Genomic DNA, 25,869 nt, shown 5'->3' on the forward strand with positions numbered 1-25,869 from the left:
GTCTCCTCACTGACTTGTGGCTCTCAATACCTCCATCTGACCCTTGCTAAGACTGAGAGCTTCTTATATATGATCTCTTAAAGGTGTGAACCTAAAGGTTGACTCCTCCTCTGAGAGAGTGGGATTGTGGGAGGTGTAAACTCTCATAGTAAATCCTGAAATCTCCCAACTTGTGAACTCTAATGTGTGAGCTAATGTGTAAACTCTCTTAAAGATGTGAGCTCTAATATGTGAACCAGTTACATAAGCATTGTTTCTATCAGTTCCATTGAGTTAACAATAGGATTCTAACAGCTTCCCAGAATGGCAAACTAGTTAATTTCTTCACCATCCATTCATTAATATAATGTACAAGTAAGTGTACAATGTCTAGACTCCTTCCTGGGTTATCACATATTAGCCAAACCTTCTCCCTCATATATTCTATACTGTATCCCAAATAAGCCTAACTTCCTATTACTGTGTCTGGAATGCCCTCCTCTTCCTTGCAGTCTTTAATTCACATAGCTCAAGTGCTATCCTTTAAAAGATCTTTCATTATGTCTCCCAGGAAATGGTCTCCATCCCCTTGACAATGTATTTATTTTATACCAGTTGTCTATTTACTAAACTGTCAATATGTTGTATCCTCCCCACCCTCCCAACTCATCGAAAGTAAGCTCCCTATGGGCACACATGTCTCACTTTTTTTGTATCCTCTTTGTCTAACCCAGTTCCTGATTTGTAGATGCTTAATAAATGCTGATTGATTGTTACGAGCCATCCCTCATATCTGAAATTTGCTTCTTCCTTATTCCAGATTTTTATCTGCCCTCCTCAGAGGCTCACTTCTTTTAATTATTTTCCCTTCTTCATCACTGCACAAAAAGAATATTAGTAATAGCAGCAGTGCACATTTATATAATACCTACTATGTGCCAAAAACTGTGCTTAAGTGATATACAAATATTATATGGTTTGATCCTCACAACCCTTAATCCTAACCTGAGGAAACTGAGGCAAAACAACAGTTAAGTGACTAACCCAGGGTTACACAGCTAATAATAATCTGAATTCATATTTGAACTAAAAACATGGATTTGAACTCATTAACATGGATTATGACACCACCTAGCTATATGATCCTGTCATTATGTTCCCTCATATTGCTCTGTGCTAAGTAATTCCTTATGACTCTTTAATTATAGAGATTGTGCCAGTCTATTTTGGTAGAGGGAGATTCCTTACCTGGGAGTTTTACATACACCAATAAAATCACAAGTTGTTTTTATCTCTATTTCTCTCTTTATTGTGATGTTATAGCTTTTATTTGATCACATCCTCAACCTTAATAGTTGTGCTCATGTAGTTTCATTTACTCAAAGTATAAATAAAGGAAATATTGGTGAAAATTCTTTAATTAGCAAGTTCCTTGATTAGAAAAGGAATAAAGACATTCCATTGTCTTTCAAATGAAGCTATATTTAATTACAGAGAATACTTCAATTGTTTAAGAATAATTTTCAAGAATAATCTCATATGTGAGAAACAGCAAGAATAGAAGGTAGGCTCCTTGAGAGCAAGAATTATTTTTGTTTATAAATTTGTATCCCCCGTATCTGGCACATAGGTACTTAATACTTGTTGCTCGCATGCCTGTTGGCTATGTTGGCCTGGCTATTATAATAGTAGAATATTGAGAAGTGATGTTAGTGGAAGACCTTGATTGTTAGCTAGCTTAATTTATATATAATTATATAATAAAAGTATTACTAAGAATAGCACTGCCTGATCTTTGCTCTCATTATAGCTTTTTAATAAATGTTGAATTCAGTAGTGATAGAAAGTTTAATATCTATTCTAAGAGTGAATTATGTAATAAGATTGGTCTTTGAAGCAAAGTATTCTATATAAGTCACTAAAGGAGTGGATTAGAGACAGGAAGAAAACTAGATGGCTAATCTTTTAATAGAAAAATGGTGTTTGGAAAACTTGAAGCAGTGTGGTAACTATGGAAAGAGAAAATAAATAGTGGAATTAACACTTTACAATGGAGGAAAGGATTGTAGGGTCAAAGACAGTATGAAGTTAAATTGATTAACTAAAGGGTATATAATATACTTTAGTAGATTAAAATATTTATTTAATGACGGTTCTCTTAAAACATGTATCCCATGAGTATGTCAAAATTATATTAGACAAGGAATATAACAGATAATATGTTTGACATAAATGTTCACTATTGTTATGAAGGTGGTCAGGTACATATTTTAAGTTGATAAAGTCATATGTTTAGTGAGGTTCTTTAGATTTTCCTCTTTGTAGATGAAGTTAGGCTGGTTTCATCAAGCCCTAGAATATTTGGGGGCCTTCTGGGTGAAATCCATAACCACTCAAAGGAGTTTGGTCTAACATCCACTCAGACCAACTTTCTTATAAATTTACATGGTGACAAAAAATGAAAATTGCATTTTTAATTGGCTTCTTATTCATATCATATCCTTTAATTGTGTATTTTCTTCAAGGTTCTGTCATAAGCTTCCTTATCCTTTACTCTATATTCTTGAGTAGCTTTGTGAACTTCTTTGGACTTAATTATTATCTCTATGTAAATGATTTCTAGATCTCAGTATATCCAGTGTTATTCTTTCCTCTGAGCATCAGTCCTTTATTACTGTCTATTGGATATTTAAACTGAATGTTCCAAAGACATTTTAAGTTCAACGTAACAGAACTCGTTGTTTTCTCCCAAATCCACTCCTCTTCCAAATTTAGCTATTTCTGTCTCAGACTACATTCTTTCTGCCATTCAGGTTTGCAACCTTGGAGTTATCTTTGATTTTTTTTTTTTCTCCCTATTCTCCACATATCCAATCAGTTGTCATCTTTTGCCCTTGTTTTTGCTGAGGCAATTGGGGTTAAGTGATTTGCCCCAGGGTCACACAGCTAGGACGTGTTAAGTATGTGAGAACAAATTTGAATTCAGGTCCTTCTGACTCCCAACTAGCTGCCCCCTTTTGCTTTGTTTTTTTTTTTTTACTGCTGGATATTTCTTGAATTTGATTCCTCTGCTGTCACAACCACTACTTTAGGTTAAGACTTCATTACCTCTTATCTATACTGCTTTATTAGTCTCCTAGCCTCAAATTTCTTCTCATTCTAATGCATCCCCCAAACTGTGGTCAAAGTAATTGTCCTGAAGCATAATATGACCATTTGACTCTCCAACTCAATACACTTAAGTGGTTCACTTTCTCCTCTGTATTCACATATAAATTCTTTTGGCTTTTAGAGCTCTTAAAAATCAAATTCCAATCTGTTGTTTTTTTTGGGGGGGCGGGGGGGGCATTTGGACTTAAGTAACTTGCCCAGGGTCACACAGTTAGTAAATGTTTGGTTTTACATTTGAATTCAGGTCCAGCAGTACTATTCAACTTTCTGTTCCTGACCTAGGACACTCCATCTCTCATCATGTGTCTTCTCACTGGTCAATCTGACAGCCTGGGAAATGAATTTTCTCCTTATTTGAATCTTATAAAATTCCCTTCTTCCTTTGAAGATTTAATTCAAGCACCACCCTCTGTTGAAAACCTTCCCATACCTCTTCTCATTCCTATGCTTACTCTATCTAATTGCCTTGTATTTATTTTATTTTTATGTATATTTATATTTTATTCTTTTCTGCAATAAAATATAAGCTTCTTAAGATCAGTATTGTTTAATTTTTTTGACTTTTGATCCCTAGTGCCTGATCCAAAGTAAGTGCTTAATAAATGTTTATTGATTGATACACTTTATCCCTTTTTTTTCCTTTCAATAGTATTTTAATTTTCCAAATACAGTTAAAGATAATTTTCATCATTCATTTTTGTAAGACTTTTATTCCAAACTTTTCCTCCTCCTTCTCTTATCTCTCCCTTCCCCAAGACAGCAAGCAATTTGATAGAGGGTAAGCATTTAGTCCTTTTTAATGTATTTCCATATTTGTCATGTTGTGCAAGAAAAATCAGGTCAAAAAAGAAAAAAAAAACATGAGAAAGTAAAAACAACAAACAAAATGAAAATGCTATGTTTCAATCCACATTCAGTTTCCATAGTTCTCTCTCTCTGGATGCAGATGGAACTTTCCCATCACAACTCTATGGAATTGTCTTGAATCGCTGCGTTGTTGAGAAGTCAAGCCCATTACAGTTGATCATCACATAATCTTGTTACTGTGTACAGTGTTCTCTTGGTTCTGCTTACTTCCCTCAGCATCAGTTCATATAAGTCTTTCCAGACTTTTTTGAATTCAGCCTGCTTATTTTTTCTTTTTAAAAAAATTTTTAATAATAGCTTTATTTTCAAAATACATGCAAAGATAGTTTTTAACATCGATCCTTGCAAAACACGTTGTGTTCCAAATTTTTCTCCCTTCCCCTTAACACTTTCCCTTAGATTTTAAGTAATCCAGTATAGGTTAAATATGTGCAGTTCTTCTAAACATATTTCCATATTTATCATAACTGCACAAGAAAAACCAGATCAAAAAGGGAAAAAAATGAGAGAAAAAAACAAGCAAGCAAAAATAAGCAACAAAAAAGATGAAAATACTATGTTATAAATGTTGCAGAGGATTTGGGAAAACTGGGACAATAAAACATTGTTGGTAGACTTGTAAACTGATTCAACCATTCTGGAGAGCAATTCGGAACTATGCCTAAAGGGCTATCAAACTGTGTATATCTTTTGATCCATCAGTGTCTCCACTGAACCTTTTTCACAAGGAAATCATAAAAAGAGGAAAAGACCTACATGTGCAAAAATGTTTGTTGGCAACCCTTTTTTGTGGTGGCAAGGAACTGGAAACTGAGTGGATGCCCATCAGTTGGAGAATGGCTGAATAAGTTATGGTATATGAATGTTATGGAATATTATTGTTCTATAAGAAACGATCAGTAGGATGATTTCAGAAAGTCCTGGAAAGCCTTACATGAACTGATGCTAAGTGAAGTGAGTAGAACCAAGAGGACACTGTACATATTGGCAACTGCAAGATTATATGATGATCAATTCTGATGGACGGGGCTCTTTTTAACAATGATACAATTCAGGGCAGCTCCAATTGTTTAGTGATAAAGAGAGCCATCTACACCCAGAGAGAGAACTGTGTGGGTTCAGTGTGTTTCACAACATAGCATTTTCACTTTTTTTTCTGATTATTTGCTTGCATTTTATTTTATTTCTTATTTTTCCCTTTTGATCTGATTGATCTTCTGCAGTGTACTAATTATGGAAATATTTATAGAAGAATTGCACGTGTTTAACTTACATTGGATTACTTGTGGTCTAGGGGAAGGGCTGGGGGAAATGAGGGAAAAAACTTGGAATACAAGGTTTTGCGGGGGTGAATGTTGAAAATTATCTGTGCATATGTTTTGAAAATAAAAAGACTTTAGTAATAAATATGATGTGATCCACATTTAGTTCCCATAGTCTTCTTTCTAGATGCAGGTGGCTCTCTCCATCGCAAATTTATTGAAATTGGCCTGAATCATTGTTGAAAAAGAACCAAGTCCATTACAGTTGATCATCACAAATCTAGTTGTTGCTGTGTACAATGTTTTCTTAGTTCTACTTACTTTACTTAGTATCAATAAGTCTCTCCATCTGAAATCATCTTGCTGATCATTTCTTATGGAAAAATAATACTCTATTACATTCACATTCTATAATTTATTTCAACCATTCCCCAATTGATGAGCATATACTAACTTTTCAATTTTTTGCCATCACAAAAAGAGCTATTGCAAACATTTTTGTGTATGTGGATCCCTTCCTCTCTTTTATGATCTCTTTGGGATACTGACCTAGTAGTGACGCTGCTGGATCAAAGAGTATGTACAGTTTTACAGCCCTTTGGGCATAATTCCAAATTGCTCTCCAGAATGGTTGAATCACTTTGCAACTCCACAACAAAAATGTACTTTGTTCCAATAGCTTTTAAGGATAGGTAATACAAGTAGCAGAATTCTATTTTCACAATATATTGTTGAGAAGAGCCAAGTCCATCACAGTTGATCATCACATAATCTTGTTGTTTCCTATGTACATTGTTTTCTTGGTTCTGCTCACTTCACTCACATCAGTTCATGTAAGTCTTTCCCAGCTTTACTGAAATTAGCCTGCTCATTTTTTCATATAGAAACAATAATATTCCATTACATTCATATACAATAACTTATTCAGCTATTCCACAGCTGACAGGCATCTACTCAATTTCTAGTTCCTTGCTACTACAAAAAGAGGTGCTGCAAACATTTTGCATCTGTGGATCCTTTTTCCTTCTTGTAGGATCTTTTTGGGATACAGACTCAGTAGAGAACACTGCTGGATCAAAGAGTATACACAGTTTGATAACTCTTTGAGCATAGTTCTGTTCTCCAGAATGGCTGGATCATTTCACAGCTCTACCAACAACGATACTTTCAAATATTTAGATGACATCATAGGCATTTTTGGTGGAAAAAAATGATCAATAGATTTTGAATATTTTAGCTTCCCACATAAAACTTTAAGATAAAAAGAAATAAATAAGTTCAGCCTTCTCTGGATGGCATTTATTTATTTGTTTGTTTATTTGCCCATTTATTTATGTATTTAGCATTTTCTTCCCAGTTATATTCAAAACAAAAAAAATGCAAAACATTTCTATAAAAGTCAAGTTGTGAAAGAAACATAGATTGCCCACCCTAATGAAAATGAAAACCTTCAAGAAAAATTAAAATGTGTGTGTGTGAGAGAGAGAGAGAGAGAGAGAGGGAGGGAGGAGAGGAGAGGAGAAGAGAGTAGAGGAGAAGAGAGGAGAGGAAGGGAGGAAGGGAAGGAGGGAGGGTGGGAGAGAGAGAGAGAGAGAATGAATACTTTAATCTGTACTCAGATACAATCAGTGGCTTTTTTGGATATGGATGGGATTTTTCATCATTAGTCCTTTATAGTAGTTATGGTATAGTAGTTACTACTAAGAATAGCAAAGTCATTTACAGCTGTTCATCCCAGAATATTGCTATTACTTTGTATACAGTAAATTTCACTTTGCTTGAGTTCATGGAGGATGATTAGGTGGTGGTGGTGGTTCTTTTTCTGAGAGCATCCTGCTCATCATTTCCCATAGAACAATAATATTCCATCATAAACACATACTACAGGGTTTTTTTTTTTGAGCTATTCCCCAATTGATGGGCATTCCCTCAATTTCCTTTTATTTTTTTCCCTGAGAAGAGAGCTGCTATGAATATTTTTTGTACATTTAGGTTAATTTCCTTTTTTTTTTTTTTTTTTTAATCTCTGTTGGCATTTATGCCTAGTAGTGGTGTTGTTGGGTCAAAGGATGTGCATGAATTTATGGACTTTGAGGCATAGATCATATCTTTTGATCCTTTATCAATTGGGGTATGGTTCTTTTTTATTTATTTATTTATTTTTATAAATTTGACTTAGTTCCCTCTGTTTGAGAAATGAAACCTTATCAGAGAAACTTACTTCAAAATTCTTTTTTGCAATTACTATTGCTAACTGTTATTTCCCCCCATTTGTTTTCTCACCTTTCACCCTGTCCCTCCTCAAAAGTATTTGGTATTGCCCACTCCCCCCCTTTCCCATATCTCATTCCCCTTATATTTTTCTGCAGGGTAAGATAGATTTCTGTTCCCATATTGAGTATGTAATTTCTTCTTTGAGCCAATTCTGATGAGAGTAAGGTTTTACTCACTTTCCCTCCCCTCTGCCTCTTCCCTTCCACTGTAAAAGTTTTTTCTTGTCTCTTTTTTTATGACAGATAGTTTGCACCATCCCACTTCTTCCTTTCCCTTTCTTCCAGGATATTTCTTTCTCACCCCTTAATTTCAGCATTTAAAAAAGATAGCTGATAGCTTTTAAAAGAAAATATTAAAAGGAAAAACAAAATTGAAAAATAAAAAGAACCTTTCATTATTTCTCCCTTCCCTTTCCTGATAAAAATGAATCAAATCAATGACATTTGTTGTTATAGCAGTCTTACTCATTTTAAGTCACATTTATGAAAGTTCCATTTATGTTTTATAGGTAAACATTTTATTGCATTTAGAGGGAATTCCTAGCCAGGCTTATAATCTGTGGAAAATAAGAAAGTAAAGACAGTTGGTTTTTTTCATCTTCCAGACTGATATAGCTATATGTTAGAAAATTGTATGAGAGTCACATATGTTAAAATCAGGATCTTCCTTTATTTAATAAACAGAAATTCAAATAGACTACCAAGAATTATCAAGTAAAAAAATTCATTTTCCTGGTAATAAGTATTTAAAATGGTACTCTAAAAATAAAAGACTATGTATTATAAAATTTTTGAGACATTCCGATCCCTGGTTTTTTTTAACCTTGTAAAGATAAGAAATTGTCCTATCTGAACTTTGCACAGATTAAGAGTTATTAATTTGGAGGGAAAAATAAGATTCTTTAAGTGAACTTTCCATGATAAGCTTCTTATATTAATAGTCATGAGAAATGAATTCTTTTAACAAACAGGTAAAATTACCACAGTACCAATTAACCATTATTTGAATGAGGTAGCATAGTACATTTGAAAGAGTGCTGAATTTGGAGTCCAAAACTCAAATCCTAGTTCTGCTACTTACAATGTGACTTTAAGAATTTTCAACTCTCTGGATTTAACTTCTTAATATGTAAAATGAAGAGATTGGACTAGATGACCTGTAAGTTTCCTCCATGTTCTAGATCAATAATTCTATTGAGTTCAATTCAATTGAGTAATCAGTAGAACTTAGAAGAAAGAATTGTTGCTCTAATAATTCTTGTTTTATGCAGTGGTTTTTTTTTTTTGAATGATAAGCAATACAAAAAGTGGGAATATTAGGACCACAAGAATCAGAAATAGCTGGAACTGGCTTCTTTGAAGTCCATCCTTTCTTTTGGAATATATTCCTGTACAATTACTTTTCCCCCATTCAGATGCTAGTGCTTTTCCTATGAAATTACTTCTTATTTATCCATTGATATATGTTTGAGTGTGTGTGTGTGTGTGTGTGTGTGTGTGTGTATGTACATAGACATACACACATTTTATGTTTCTAATTGTTCAGACCAAAAAATAATTATGCAAACGAAACAGTGCAAAGGACATCAGCAGAGAGATGTATAACCAAAAAAAAGAATATATAAGTACTCAAGTGCAAACAATAAGATGCTCAAATATTCCATTGTTATCATACACCAATGAACAGATTTAGATCCAGATATCTAAATCTAGAGATCTGTCCCTAAAATATTAAGTAAACTTTTGGAGAGGATTTCTGAAAGAGCAGTATGGTGAGGAGTCACATAGGATGAAGAGATATAGTTGGGTACAGCTTGTGCTTTTTGAAGAGAACATTCACATTGATGGACTTTCTTTTTTTAATTATTATTATAACTTTTTATTGACAGTACATATGCATGGGTAATTTTTTACATTATCCCTTGCACTCACTTCTGTACCAACTTTTCTCTTCCTTCCCTCCATCCCCTCCCCAGATGGCAGGCAGTCTTACACATGTTAAATATGTTATAGTATATCCTAGATACAATAAATGTGTACAGAATCGAACAGTTCTCTTGTTGCACAGGAAGAATTGGATTCAGAAGGTAAAAATAAACTGGGAAGAAAAGCATAAATGCAAACAGTTCACACTCATTTCCCAGTGTTCCTTCTCTGGGTGTAGCTGATTCTGTTCACCATTGATCAATTGGAACTGAATTAGATCTTCTTTTTGTCGAAGATATCCACTTGATGGACTTACTTTCATTTCAGTACTAAAGTAAATTTGAAGTGATGATAGTAGTGAAGATGTGCCATGGGAATATGTCTTTAGTTCTTTATATATAACATGAATGATGAGGTATAGATAACCTCTAAGAGATGGATATTTCTTTTGTGCATTGTGTAAACCTAGAAATGATACAGACAACAGAATGAAGATCCAGAAAAATCCAGGTTAGAGTTCTGACTCTAATACAATAAAATTAAGTTTTACAAAATACCAATAAAATTTTTAAAAGACAAAACAGACATAGTAAACTCACTTAAAAAAAATTCTGTTTTTTTATTACTATATTAGACACAGCAGAATGCTATAGAAATTCTTAAATTAGAATATAGATATTTGAATAAAATTTTCATTCTGTCCATGAATATAAAGTAGGAAAGAAGACATTATAGTTAGGGCAAGAGTTCTTTAAATTTTTTTGTTACCATGGAACCATTTTACAATCTATTGAACCTGTCTCAGAATAAATAAAATACATAAATATACAAAGGAAACTAGTTATACTGAAATAAAGATATGATTTTTGTTTCCCATCCAAGTTCATGGATCCCTCTAAATATTTCCATGGATAATTGTGATTCTCCAGTTAAGAATACCCAGGTTAGCTGAGTTGGGCCAGACGATTTGAACTTATTTAACTAGATCCAAAGGTGGTGATTAATGTGTTAATGTCAATTTGAATAGAGTCCCTTTTGGAATGTCTTATGGATTTTTCCTTGATTCTATTGTGGGTCATGACTTGTATAACAGCATAGATCACTTGCTTGTCACATTTGAAGATGATATAGATCTGGAAGGGACAATTAACACATTAATTAAGAGTCAGTATCCCAAATCATCTCAACAAGTTAGAAATATGGCCAGTTCCACTAAGATGATACCCATCCCTGGCTGCTATTCTACCATATGTATTGTCATTCTTATTAGAATTTAAGTTTCTTACAAGGATCAATTTTGAATTTTGTTTTTGTATCCCTACTGCATTACATTGTGCTTGGTACATAGTCCTTAATAAATGCTTTTTCATTTATTAAATGGTTTTCTGGTTAAAAAAAAAAAACTAAAGAGAATGAATTGAACAATATTTTTTACGTGCAAAAGATCTGGGAATTTTAATAGATTTCAAGCTCAGTATTAGTCAATCGATTTCTCCCTCTTTCTCTTCTTGCTGATTTCATTGGTAATATATAGAAATGCTGATGAATGTGTGGATTTATAGGTGTTCTGCAGGTTTTGCTAAAGTTGATAATTTTTTCAATTTTTTAGTTGATGGTATAGGATTCTGTAAATCATCATAATCATCTGCAAAAAGTATTCATTTTTTTTTCTCTTTGCCTTTTCTTATTCCTTCAATTTCTTTTTCTTATTGCTTCAAATAGCATTAGTAATGATTATAGCAATAGCAATAGTATAGAAATAGCAATAGTAATGATTGCTAATGGACATTTTTCTTTACCTTAATCTTATTGGAAAAGGCTCCAGCTTATCTCCATTGCATATAATGCTGGCTCTTGGATTCAGATAGATAATACTCATTAAAGTAAGGAAAAACTCTTTATTCCTATGCTTTATTTTTTGTTTTTTTTTAAAACAGGAATAGGTATTGTATCTTTTCAAAACCTTTTTCAACATTGATTGCTATGATCATATTATTTTTTGGTTTTGTTATTAACATTTCTATTATGTGTACAATTTTTCTAATACCAGCCCTAAATTCCTGGCATAAATTCAGCCTGGTAATAGTATTTAATCTTTAATGATGCTGATATTTTATTTGCTTGCTAAATTCTATTCAGGCCCTTTATTTTATTTTTGGTTAAATCTTTCGAGATCTGACAGGGGATAAATTGAGCTTCCCCTTGATTATAGTTTTATTGTCTATTGCTCCCTATCACTTATTTAACTTTTCCTTTAGGTATTTAAACTTTTTTGCATCAGTATTCATAAGGGATATTGGCCTGTAATTTGTTTTGGTTTTTCCCTCCTTTGTTTTGACTCTCCCTGGTTTAAGTATCAAAATCCTATTTGTATCGTTAAAAGAATTTGTCAGGATTTCTTTTGTTATTTTTTTCTAACAGTTTATCTATTACTAGAATTAATTGTTCTTTAAATATTTGTTAGAATTTGCTTGTGAATTTATCCAATCTCGGGATTTTTTATTTTGGGAGTTCACTTGTCTTTTTCAATTTCTTTTTCTTAAAATAGGATTATTTAAGTAGGCGTTTGTATTCTGTTAAACTAGGCATTTTATAATTTTATAAATATTAATCCCTTTCAGTTAGATTGTCAGTTTAATTGGCATATAGGTTGGAAAATTTACTCCCAATGATTTATTTTTTCTTCCTTCTTTATTGATTGAATTATCCTTTTTTCATTTTTGATATAGGCAATTTGGTTTTCTTCTTTTTTTTTCTCTTTTAAATTGAATTAGCCCTTGGCTTATCTATATTCTCTTGGCTCCTCTTTCCTCTAATAACTTATAGTTTTATTTATTCACTTTTTTTTTTTGCTTTCAGTTTTGTTAATCGTTTGTTTTCAGGATTGGCGTTTATTTGGAGTTTTTACTTTATTGATTTTCCTAGTTTTTATGTAGCATGCCCCTTTTAGTTATTCTGTTCTTTCTCTCTTATTGATGAAATTGTTTAGAGATACATATTTTCCTTAAGTACTGCTTTGGCTACATCCCTACAATTTTTGTAGGTTGCCTCTTTTGTTACCAATATCTTTCATGAAGTAGTTTTCATTATTTGTTCTCTGATATATCCTTCTTTGGGATTAAATTATATAGTCACCATTTAATTTTTAATCTTTGTATTATAATTTTTAAAACAATGCATTTAATATTTCTACTTCTACATTTGTTTACAAGATTTTGTCCTAAATATATGATTAATTTTTGTGAAGGTGCCATGCATATTTGAGAAACAAATATGCTCCTTCTTATTCAATATTCTCCAGAGACATATTATACTTAACTTTTCTAAAACTCTATTCAGGCACTTTATTTTATTTTTGGTTAAATTTTTCCAGATCTGACAGGGGATAAATTGAGCTTCCCCTTGATTATAGTTTTATTGTCTATTGCTCCCTATCACTTATTTAACTTTTCCTTTAGGTATTTAAACACATTCTTATGATATAAGAATATAATATTTTGATTTTTAAAATTTTCAGTATAAAATCCTCTAATATATTTTTTATTTTATCATAAGGGCTGGTATTTCTAAAACCATGTTAAATAAAAGTGATAAGAATATGTAGGCCCTTACTTATTCTTAGTGGAAATGCTTCTAATGTTTCTACATTTCATATTTTGTTGACTCTAAATGGAGTTTTAGTTATGTTGAGGAAAACTTTTTTCTCAACTATTCCATTTAGGGATTTTTTGCCATGGGATTTCATAAAAAAAACTTTAAAAACATATTTGTTTACATATCTTATAATGTTGGTAGTTTGATTTTGATATTCGTATGATATGTATTTAGGTAGAAATAGAGGCACAGTATCTATATAGAATGCTAGGCCTGGGAACCGAAAGTCTTAAGTTCAAATCCAATCACAGACACACACTAGCAAGTCACTTAACCTTTGCTTCAATTTCCTCAACACCCCTCCCAAGTGAGATAATAATTATAAAGTGCTTAGTACAATGCCTGGCACTTAGTAAGCTCTATATAGTTACTATTATTGTAATTTTTTTGGGTGAGGGAGAAAACTGGAAGTAACCTAAATATTCAGCAATACGGACAAGATTAAACAATGGTATCTTAATGTAACTGAATTTTTAAGTACAACTTCTATAAGAAGTAAAACAAATCTGGAAAATCTTTATGAAGTAATAAAAAATGAAAAAACAGAACTAGAAAAGTGATGTACATACTAACTTCAGTTATATGAGGAAAAAGTAAATGGGAATAAAAGACAAGTATTGATGGGGACTTACAGAAAGTAGCTAAAATAGCATTATTACTTTTAAAATTAAAACTAATAAACATAAATAGCTACTAAGCAAGATTAGTTGTGATTTTCAGTTTTACATTTCTAGTGAAACATTGTAAAAAGAAAAAAATTATCAATTTCTTTGTATTATTTTGGTTTTACTTCATAATTGTATTCATAGTATTTTGCTTTTCCTTTTTAGATATTTCTATACTGATTTGACCAGTGCTAAGCAAACTAAGGATTTAAGTCTGGTCACAACCAACTGACATTTACTACTGTGACTCTGCTTTTAGGTAATTGATTTTATTTGTCATTTTTTTGTGTATTTGCTAGATCATCCTAATATTTGTTGAGATACGAATAAAAGTGTGAAGATTTCCAAATAACCAAACAAAAAATATTTCTAATTGTATTACTAGCTGAAATTTTGCATTTATACCTTATTCTTATCTGGTTCTGTTAAAAAACTGATGGTTAAAAATTAGGAGCATAGAGGTGGCTTAAGAATAGAATTGTTGGAGAATTCCGTTTAGTTAGAAATAATTCATCATGATTACCTCCATCCCTGATTGGTCATTCTGAAAAAAGTCAAAGTAAAAGTTCAAAGCCTGTTAATGTTCACTGCTATATTACATTGCAGACTCATTTATTGTATTTTATCTTATTTCTAAGCTTCCACACTGTGAATTTCTGGAGTTTGGGGGTTTACTAACAGTTATAGATTAAAGTCCAAATTAAGCCTGCTTAACAACATGTTAATTGAAGGGTAAGCCTAAATGTTTCCACCTCTGTTTTATCTAGTGAGACCTTTGAATTATTTCTAGTTATTTAAATTTTAGAGTCGAGACTTGTCTACATGCAGATGAAAGAACAATCCTATCAGTCAATAAGTATTAACAGTATGTTCTAAACATTCTTCTGAGCCCTAGGGATAGAAAGAAAAAAAAAAGGAAAAAACCAGTTCCTGCCATCATGGAGCTTATTTTCTCAAGGGAAAAACAACATACACACAAATCTACAAATACAAAATAAATATAGAGTAGATGGTACTAGCAGCTGGGAGGAACTCCTGCAGGAAGTAGTTCTTGAACTGAGTCTTATAGGAAGCCAGGGTCTCTACGACTCTTTAAGTGAATAAAGAGTATACGAGAAAGAGGGAAACCAGCGCAAAATGCACTGAGAAAAGAGAGAAGGATTGTGTAATAGAAACAGCAAGTAGACATAGAGGGGAATAATGTGTAAAAATACTGGAAATATGTTTAGGAAAAAGCCATATTGTACAGAGCTTTTAAATGCCAAATAGGCTATTTGATTTGAACTCCCTCATTTCACTTTCTCTTCATTTCAGAATTTGTTGACATCATCTTCCACTTCCCCTTCTTTCCCTCAATTTCTGACAAGGAGGTGACTCCTCTTGCCAGTACCAATTCCTGTACATGTACCCTTGTTCCTATTTCCCTCTTTCTCTAGCAGATTACAAGATCAATCAACACCTTTCTCTATTCTGAGTTTTGCTCACATTCCTATTGCCTTGTACTACTCCTACCCCTCTAACCACTCTTCAGTCTCTTTGGTCAGTTCATCATCCAGGACACATTCTGTAACAGTGAATGTTTTCTAGACTTCCTACACTTCTCTCTTTCCACTCTTTTGGTAATTTCATCAGCTCTAATGAATTTAATTTTCATCTTATGCCAGTAATTGCCAGGCTGTTATTCCATCACCCTTCAATGTCCCTGATCATTTATAACTGATCAATTGTCAAATTATACTATTTATACCTTCATAGATTTCTTTCATTTGACCCCTTCTTTCTACTCATAGAACTACCTCATTAATTGTGGCCACCATCACCACTGGCTTAGAAAATCACAACAGCCTCCTTATTTGTCTTCAAGTATCCACCCTATTTGAACCTGTCCTTCACACCACTGTCAAAATGTTTTTCTTTAAGCCCAGATCCAACAATGTCATTGACTTACTCAATAAACTCCTGTAGCTTCTTGTTCCATATAGTATGAAATATAAAGTCATTTCTTTAACTTCAAAAGCTCTTTACAGCCATGCCTAACCTGTCTTTCCAGCCTCATTGTATATTATTTTCATTTCTGTCTTCTTTCTAACAAGACTGGCATTTTCTCGTTAATTTCATATACAATACAGAACATCCACCCATTGCTTTGCTTTTGCATTGACTTTTCCCCCTGCTTTTTATCTTTACCTCATGGAATCTCTCATTTAAGGTGCAACTTGAGCATTATCTTTTATATAAAACCTTTCCTGTTTTTCTCAGATAATAGGAACAGAACTCTATTCAAATTATGTTGAATTTAATAACTATTTATTATTAGTAGTATTAGTATTTATTCTACATATATTTATGTATTCCTTTATTGTCCCCCAGTTTACTACAACTTCTTTCAAGTAGATATTAACTTCATTTATTATATATATTTCTCTAGCACTCAGCCTAGTGGCTGGCACTTGTTGATTGAAGCCAAACAAAAATTTACATTTGACCCTAGAGGTAATAGAAAGCTATCAGAATTTGATTATTAGGTGACATGACATACTGAGACCTTTGAGAAAATGAGTTTTGCAGTTCTGCAGAGAGTTGATGGGAATGTGGGGAGACTTGAGGCAGAGAATATAATTAGAAGATTTGGTAATATTTCAGCTGAAAAATGATAAAGGACTGAATTAGAATGGTGAAGATAAAATGTCAAATGTGAAAGATGAGAGAAAGAAATTCCAAGTTGTTGTTATTGTTGTCTTTTTTTGGTGAGGCAGTTGTGGTTAAATGACTTGCCCAGGGTCACACAGCTAGGAAGCATTAAGTATGTGAGGCCACATTTGAACTCAGGTCCTCCTGACTTCAGGGCTGGTGCTTTATCCACTGCACCATCTTGCTGTCCCTTATTCTAAGATTTTTACATCTAAGTGGATGTGTGGGATAAGTGAAAGAGAGGATTCAAGTATAACACTAAAGTTGTAAGCTAGATGATTGGAAGTATGGCTATGCCCTCAACAGTAATAGGGAAGCTTAAAAGTGGAGTGTTTATGGTGAAATATAATAACTTCCTTCTTACTTTATCTCAAACTTAATATGTCTAAAACAGAAGATATCCTGGGATGATGTAAGGCTCACTAGTGGTGTTTTTGGTTACAAATTTCACCTTACTTCTGATTGTGTTTGCCTTCTTATTTTCTTGGGTGGTGATCTTGTATCTTTATATTCCTTCCCTTCTTCTGAATCTTTTCTTAGTCCTCACTGTAACCTCTAGTCACTGTACTCTTCCCTAATTCATCACTCCTTATATGGGCCTTATTTTGCCCCCTTTACAATTTTGATCCCGTTATATTTAATCAGTTTCAATTATAATATTGGCCTCTTCAGTTCTTTGCCTTATTGCCAAACCCCAATCCTAAATGACAGCTACGATCTGTCTTCTCCACCCTTGCTTGAATTCTGCTGTATAACCATGGTGGAAATCACAGGACTACATAGACTAGATTCACCACAATAAATTATCTGATTTCACCTGAACTCCATTAGTGCATGGCAGTTCTTATCCTTCCCAGATTGTTTCTCAGTTCCCCCAAAAATCTCTTTTTTGGTATTCTCTTCTCTATTTGTTCTCTGACCCCATGTGACCAAGAAACTACATGTCAAGAAATGTCTTCCCTTTTATGCATTTCATGTCTTATTCTTGCCTTTCTTGCCCCTTTAGTCCTTATCCTTAATAGGGCTAAACCAATTCACTGTGCCCCAGTTCCATTTCCTTATGTATTTTTTTTTTTTTTTGCTGAGGCATTTGGCCACCCCAGTGACTTGCCCAGGGTCACACAGTCAAGAAGTCTTCAGTGTCTGAGGCCAGATTTGAATTCAGGTTCTCCTGACCAGGATTGGTGCTCTATTCACTACACCATCTAGCTGTCCCTCCTTCTGTCTTTTAAGAGCTTGTTCTTTCAATAAGCCTGAATCTTCTCCTAATTTTCAGACTCTATCTGTTGTAACCATTGCTACTTACAAACATATCTGGATCTTTCCTTTCCTTCAAAAACTGTCTAAATAATTTTCCTAAAATAAGAGTGTGTTTTGTATTTTTTCCAGTGCTGTGTACTACCCAAGAATCTTTAGTGTTTCCTATTACATTTTAAGAGAAAATTCATACTCTTAAGCATGGCATTTAAGGTCATTTTCAATTGGGTTTTTACTTTACCTTTTCATATTTATAGCTCATTACTCACCTTCACATACTGAAGTCTACCCAAATTGACCTATTTGCTTTCTCAAACTCAGCATGCCATTCCATTCTGCTTGAAATGTATTCCCTCCTCACATCTGCCTCCTAGAATAACCTAACTTCTCTCAAAGCTCAGATTAGCTACCTTCTGTGGGATGACTTTTTTGATTTCCCTGTTATTGTTCTCTCTCTCTTTAAATCATATATAGAGAGAATATTTCTTAGTTATTAACTTAGGTTTCTTGAGGTCAATATTGTTTTTCAATTTTCCTTATTATCTCTTAACACCTAAAATAGTATCTTGACATACAGCAGATAATAAATGTTTGTTTGCATTGGATTGGATCAGTCTTACCTATTTGTTTTTCTTTGTCTCCGAGGTTCCTATGGGCCCTGCTTTTGTGCCTCAATTTGTTACTCCTTTGATCTTCATTATATTTATGCTTGCATTTCTAGACTTAGTAAAACTCCTATTTTATGTCCCTACTTGCTCTGATTTGTTCTTCCCATCCAGACCCCTAAGATGAGATTCCGTGTGGCATCACATTTGGACATTTATTATTAGTTACTTATATGATATTTTGAATTGCAGAAATAGTTAAATTATTCTTCAAAAAGTTCTAATGAAATTCGAATGTCTAGTCTACAGACGGTTTTTGATGTATCATATTTTAAAAGTCTACACTTTTTTGCCTTTAAAATATAATTAAAAAAAACATACAATAGAGTCTCTAAGACCTTTTCCAATTCTTTAATTTTTTCATTATAATGATTTATGTTAAATGTGTTAAAATATGATATACAGTTGATATGACTAGTTACATGTTTAATTCCCAAGTGTTGGAATACCAAAAAAGATGGAAACATTGTTGAATGCCAGTAGGATGCTAGAGACTAATCAAGATATTTATCAATTAAATTCTTAATTCCTAAATATGATTGTAATTATATGTTAGGAATAGGAATATTTCTTTGGGAATAAATCTGAAATTCTTAAAGAAGTCTTAGAAAAATTATTATAAATAAAATATTTACTTTATTTCAAAAAATACTCCTTTTTAAAAAAAAAAATCACTATATATATGCCTTCCAAGAGAATCCTCCTTTTAAACAAAGTGTAATTGAGCAAAATAAATGAACATGCTGACTGTATCTGACAGCTATATCTCCTTTTCCATGCATAGGTTCCCATAAAGAGGTGACCCTCTTTATACTTTAGATAAGTGATACTTTAGAAACATTCTTCTAGAGCAGGGGTACACATACCCTGGCATTATCACATCTGGCCAGCTGCTTGTTTGTGTGCTTCATGAACTAAGTTATAAAAATACAATTGTAAATTTAAAAAATACAACTTTTTTTAAAATGTAAAAACTGTTCTTACCTCAGACCTCGCAAAAACAGATGGGCCACATTTGGTCCAAAAGCAATAGTTTGGCGACCCCTGCTCTAGAGCCATGATTAGTTATCATATTAATCATGGTTCTGATAGTTTTTAAAATTATTTTCCTTAATATTATTTTGATCATTATGTCAGTTTTCTTGGTTTTGCTTGACTTTTTCTGCATCAATTTATATAATTCTCAGATTTCTTGGAATTCATTTTTATCATTTTCTAACAATATATATGCCAGTACTTATATTCCTATACCATTTTTTTTCAGTTACTCCCTAATCCCTGTGAGCATCTACTTTGTTTCTAGTTTTTTGCTCTTACAAAAAGTACTGGTATAAATAATTTTTAGAAACAGCTTCCCCTTTTTGCAATATGTGCAAACTGGTAGCACTTTGTTGAATTGTATACTGATTCACTTTTCTAAAATAGTTCCAGAAATTAAGAAGCAAAAACTATATTGTCACTTCTAAAACATACAATGTATTAAATTTAACAATTTCACTGGCAAACAACAAATTCTGCAAGTGATAAGAAGAAAATATCTAATAAAGAAAATTTGAATAATACAAGACTATTCTAAACCTGCCAGAGACCACAGGAAGGAATAGATTAATGTGTTCCAAAAAAACACAAAGAAACTCAAAATGCCATCTAAGGCAACATACCTTGTAAATCTGAGCCTAATTATTCTTGGAAGAGATGAATGTTCAATAAAAAAAGAGATGTTTTAAGTATTTCCACAAAGAAAACCAGACTTGAAGAAATTATTTGCTTATCAAACACTCCAGATAACTAATAAACAGGAAAGATAAATAGATATAGTAAACAATGAGGGAGAAACAATATGAACTAAACCTAACAGCATTCCATCTAGTACAAAGAATCAATGTTTTTTGTGGCAGGATGAGAGACCATATAAAAGAAGAGAGAAGAAGAAAAAGATAAATGAGAATAATTAAAGAAAAATTCTTTACTCCTGTAGAAGCTTTACAGAGGAATAGGTGAGAAAACAAAGAAAGGGATTGAAATGGTGGAAAGAAAGGGAGAAATTTTATTTCAGTGAGGGGAAGGGGTTCCCTTAACAAATGCTCCCATAGAAGAAAGAAAATCTATAAGTGAACTTAGGGACCTTACTGTGTTTATAATCTGCAGATATTTGGTGCTTAGCAAGACCATGTATCTTGGTTCAGGAGAAGGAAAATCAGAGCTACTGAGGGCACCTGACACCTAGAAAAGTGGGAGTGTGGTGTTTTCTTCTTTTGTATGAATTATTTTTCTTGTGGTTGTTAGCTTGTTTTTCTCCCATTTTGATCTGATCTTTCTTGTGCAGCATGATGAATATGGAAATATGTTTAGAAGAGTTAGATGTGTTTAACCTTTATCAGATTGCTTGCTGTCTTGAGGGAGAGAAAAGAAGAGAGAGAAAAATTTGGAACACAAGATTTTGCAAAGGTGAATATTAAAAACTATCTTTGCATGTATTTGGAAAAATAAAATACTATTAAGAAAAAGAAACTTTTCACTTCATTTCTTCCATTCATCTTCCCTAACTATCACTTCTTGCCTCTCTTCTCTTTTGTGTCTAGATTTGAGAATACTGTCTATAATCGCTGTCTCCATTTCTTTTCTTCTCAGTGTTTTCTTAATTTTCTGGAATTCTGCTTTCGAAAATCAGCCCTGGTGAGTGAGATAGTGACTCAGTTAAGCATAAAAAGATTGCCTTGTGAGGGTACAATTGGAGTTATGTAACAAATTTGTAATGGACTCAGCACAATTTTTTGATTTTCACTTGCTTTGTTTAACAGCATGTGAGTAGAAGTGAAAGCAGCAGATTTAAGGCTGAAACTTAGCAGGGCAAGATAAAGAGCGGTCAAGGTATTCAAAGGAAGAAAATCATGGAGGATTCAACTGATTCATAAGACAAAGAGAGGAAAGGAGGAAGGGAAGGACTATACATTTATTAGAACATGCACTGTGTGCCAGGGACTGTGCTAAGCACTTTACAAATATTATTTCTTTTGTTCTTCACAACAACTTTGGGAATTGCGTGCTTTAGTCCTCATTTTACGTTGAAAACTGAGACAGAAAAGGTTAGGTGAGTTATCCACAGTCATACAGCTAATAGCTGACTGAAGTCAGGTTTAAATTCAAATTTTCCTGACTCCTGGCCCATCGTTCTCCACTATAAACCCTACCTGCCTTAAATTAGAGAGAGTGTTGCTAGTGAAAAGAGAAAAGTACCTGAGAAAGAAATAAGGAGGAGAGAGATTTGAAGTTACGGTGAAAATGAAAAACAGGATTTAGAGTTAAATATATATATATATATATATATATATATATATATATATATATATATATATATAATAAGAGATTATTTGTAAGTAAAGGAATTTTTCAAAACTCATAAATGTGGGAGTGGAACACTCATGGGTCATAGTGATATCAAGTATATAAATATTTGTATGTGTAGGTGAGTTGGGATCAGGAAGTAAGTTATGTGAAATAAGTTGAGGAACCATGAAATTAAGGTGTATCAGAGAATGTATGTTGAAGTGTACTCATCTGAGGACAGGAGTTACAGAGGAGAAAAAGAATGAGCCAGCTACAGAACAAAGGAAATTGTCCTGTAGATTAGTAGAAAACAGACAACAGCTAACAGAATTTTTATTGGTTGATAATTATGGATTGAATGAATCTCAAAGGAGATAAGGTTACTACTAAGTGATGGTGATAGAGGGAGAAAATGGAAGTGGCATTGGAGAGCAAGGAAAATTGTAACTCCTTCTATCACAAGAAATGAATGGAAGAGAAAGTAAAAATGCAACCAGTGAGGCAGTATAGTCAGGGAAGCTGTGTCATCAGGAGGAAGAATATAGGTTTTAGTAAATACAAAATGTAAGGAACAAGAAATGAAAAGGTTTAAGATCAAATAGGTATTTCAGTCAAAGGGCTGGGTAACTTTAGAATAGGAAGGTATGGGGAGGGGAGATGAGAATAAAGGGGTCTTCAAAGAAGGGCAGACAACAAGGTCTATATAGTGGCATCTCTATAAGCTAATTGCTATCTAAACTAAATGGTCCTTTTTTATTGATTAGAAAACAGCTTTTTTTTTTTAATTAAAGCTTTTTATTTACAAAGCATATGCATGAGTAATTTTTCCATCATTGACCCTTGCATAACCTTTTGTTCCAAATTTTCCCCTCCTTTCCCCTAACTCCTCCCCTAGCTGGCAGGTAGTCCAATACATGTTAAATATGTTGAAATACATGTTAGATCCAATATATGTATACATATTTATACAGTTATCTTGTTGCACAAGAAAAATCAGATCAAGAAGGAAGAAAAAGAAAAACTGAAAAAGAAAACAAAATACAAGCAAATAACAGAGAAAATGAGAATGCTATGTTGTGTTCCACACGCTGTTTCCATGATTCTCTCTCTGGGTGTAGATGGCTCTCTTCATCACTGCACAAGTGGAACTGGTTTGAATCATCTCAATGTTGAAGAGAGCCATGTCCATCAGAATTGACCATCATATAGTCTTGTTGTTGCCATGTATAATTATCTCCTGGTTCTGCTCATTTCACTTAGCATCAATTCATATAGGTCTCTCCAAGCCTCTCTGAAATCATCCTAATAGTCATTTCTTACAGAACAATAGTATTCCATAGCATTCATATACCATAATTTATTCAGCCATTCTCCAATTGATGGGCATCCACTCAGTTTTCAGAAAATAGCTCTTATAAATTTGAATAAGTTCCTGTATATCTTTGACATGAAATATTTACCTGAGAAATTTGCTTCTCCCTTTGTCTTCCCCTCCATTGTAACTCTTTCTTTTCAAATTTTAATTGCAATCAAATTTGTTTGTGCAAAAACTTCTTGATTTTGTGTCCTTCCATCTTGTTCTCTTATACTTTTCCATGTCTTTGTTGCCCACCCCTCCCTTAATATGGAAGAGGGTTTAGAAAAAGTGTGTGCTAGATATCAATTCTCTAGGTATTTAGTTCTCTGCATTTTTACTCATTCTCTTCCACTCACTGATTGTGGTAGAAGGAATTATAATTTTCCTTGTTCCCCAATGCCACTTCCAATTTCTTCCTTTATTTACCACCATTACTTAGTAGTAACCTTACCTCTTTTGAAGTTCACTCAGTCCATATTTATCAACCAATTGATGTAAACAACTTCAGTTCCTCTTTCACCATCCCTCTCCTTCTCTTCCCTCCCCTTTTCTCTCTTCTCTCATTTCTTCTCTTCTCTAGGCAGTGATTAGTCATAAACAAAATAAACAAGTTCAGAAGGGAGGAATTCTGAAGGGGAATTTAAAGAATGAAAGAGTAAGATTTTATTAATGATGAAATTTTTGCATTTGGGGAATGCTACATTTAAATTATTTAAATAATTTACATGTGGAACCTTAAGAGTTGTCCCCACTCTTAAGTCATATCAACTGGAGTTTCTTTAGAATGTGGTATATTTTATTGTGCTCCTATGTAAGATAAATAATTATTTATTAAAATTACATTTTCAACATTAAAAAAGATGATACAAACATTCCCTGAGAATCAATGCCCATCAGTTGGAATGGCTGAATAAGTTATAGTGTATGAATGAAATAGAATATTATTTTTCTATAACAAATGATGAGCAGGCTGATTTCAGAAGAGCCTAGAAAAACTTAACATGAAATGATGTCAAGTTAAAGTAAGCAGAACCAGGAAAACATTGTATACTGTAACAAAAGATAAGAGTCAAATAAGATAAAAATGCCTTAGAATCACTTTTTGTTATGTTTTGATGATTTTTAAAGAATCAAAACAAAGAAGGATGAAATGAGAAGAGAAAAGGGGAGGGAAAGGAAAGGAAGTTTAAGGAAGTAATCTAAGATCTAAGAGATCTGTACAATTAGTTGTCTTTCAAGACTTCTTGAAATATGATATACAGTCTCTGTTTAAGGTCATGGCAGTAAAGTAGTCCAGTGATTTTAAAATTCTCTCCTTGATCTCTTTTCCATATCACTTGTTTTTGATATGATATAACCCACATTTTTTCTATTTTTTTCAATCTTTTGACTTTGTTTTAATATTTTTTTTATATTCTTACATCTTTAAATTCTGTTTTCTGTTGGATAAGGTTGTTGGTTCTTCTTCCTCTTCCTCCTCCACCTTTTTTCTCTTCTTCTTTTCTTCCTCTTTCTTCTTATCCTCCTTTTTCTCCCACACTCCTCTTTATTTTACAGATGAGGACCTGAGACAAACAAGGTTAAGTGACTTGCCCAGGGTCAGATGAATGAGCTTGGATTTGAATTCATGAAGATGAGTCTTCCTGAGTCTAGGCCCAGCATGTTATCTATTTAGCTGTCTGTATAACTGTATATTTAGCTGTTTGTATTTCTCATTTCTTTTCCAGTTCTCTCCCTTAAAACTGTCATTGCATTTAGAATGCCATTTTTTAAACTGATCTCACTTTTTTCCCTAGGAATTCTAATTGAGTTTTATGGACAAGATATGTTTTTCTTTGAGGCTTTGCTTGTTGTTATTTTGATATCATTCTTCTTAGGCTTCAGATTAAGCCATCTAACCTTATAATAATAGTTCTTTATATTTTTCTGTTTAGCCATTTTTCTAGCAACCCAAATTGAAGTATTAGTTGAGCGCTCTAGAGGCTCAGTCTGTGATCAAATTTCAGAATGCCTACCATGATCATTTATATGTGTTCCATTGTGTCATGTAGTTTTTATTTCTTAAAATATTCCTTGATGCAAAAATTATTTACTTATCAATCTACATTTGTTAGCTAACTTCCACTACATATAATCTTGGAATAATATGTAGTAGCTAATATGGCGCATTCTCTAGTTCTGTGTTCAAATCATTATGCATATCTATTTTTATTATTAAGTAAATCTGGCTTGAGCAAAATTTATATAATAGGTAGATTTGACTATGGCACTTCTGCCTAATTTTTTGAGTTCATCATTCATTTTTTAATTGTTGAGAACCTCATTTCTATCCATTTTCCTCAATGACTTCTTTGCCATCCCATGCCTACTTTGGGGACCTATTTTTGCATCCCTCTAGATTCTGAAAAAATAGTCCAATCTAACTTATATGTTCTACACTCAACGTTATTTGTCCTTTCTATTTGTACTGACTTCTGCTCTTTGTTAAATATCCCATATTAGTGACAATGTGTGCCTTTATATTAGGTTACTGACATAATAATACTCTAAATAGGAATTATAATATTTTCATTCAGTTAAAAAGTGTCAGTTTCTAGATTCCTTTAAGGAAGAAATGATGAAAAATTTAAGGGGTTTGGCAAGCAGATCAAGGAGATGCTTTTGCAACTTTTCCAATGATACCATGTACATAATTTCTGTATAGGGCTGCTCCTACAATTGCATATTTTAATGAAATATTTGATAACACTGGACAGCATAAGTTTTTGTTCTTCC

The 25,869-nt window shown here is 32.9% G+C and overlaps 1 protein-coding gene across 6 annotated transcripts in view; it reads left to right on the forward strand.

The window, feature by feature from the left end:
- ANKRD12 (ankyrin repeat domain 12) overlaps positions 1–25,869 on the forward strand; it is a 173,980-nt gene that overhangs the window by 13,826 nt on the left and 134,285 nt on the right. For 3 of the 6 annotated variants that reach the window (XM_012541541.3, XM_012541540.3, XM_023496243.2), the window contains one exon: positions 13,963–14,056. The exons of 2 other annotated variants lie outside the window; for them this stretch is intronic. The gene's annotated coding sequence lies outside the window, so the exon portion shown is untranslated. Of the gene's footprint in view, positions 1–13,962; positions 14,057–20,880; positions 21,087–25,869 lie in introns of those variants that run through there. One more of the 6 variants, XM_031946632.1, reaches the window with a different exon arrangement.

This window comes from Sarcophilus harrisii, chromosome 1 (assembly GCF_902635505.1).
Source record: "Sarcophilus harrisii chromosome 1, mSarHar1.11, whole genome shotgun sequence".
Classification (NCBI taxonomy): Eukaryota; Metazoa; Chordata; class Mammalia; order Dasyuromorphia; family Dasyuridae; genus Sarcophilus; species Sarcophilus harrisii.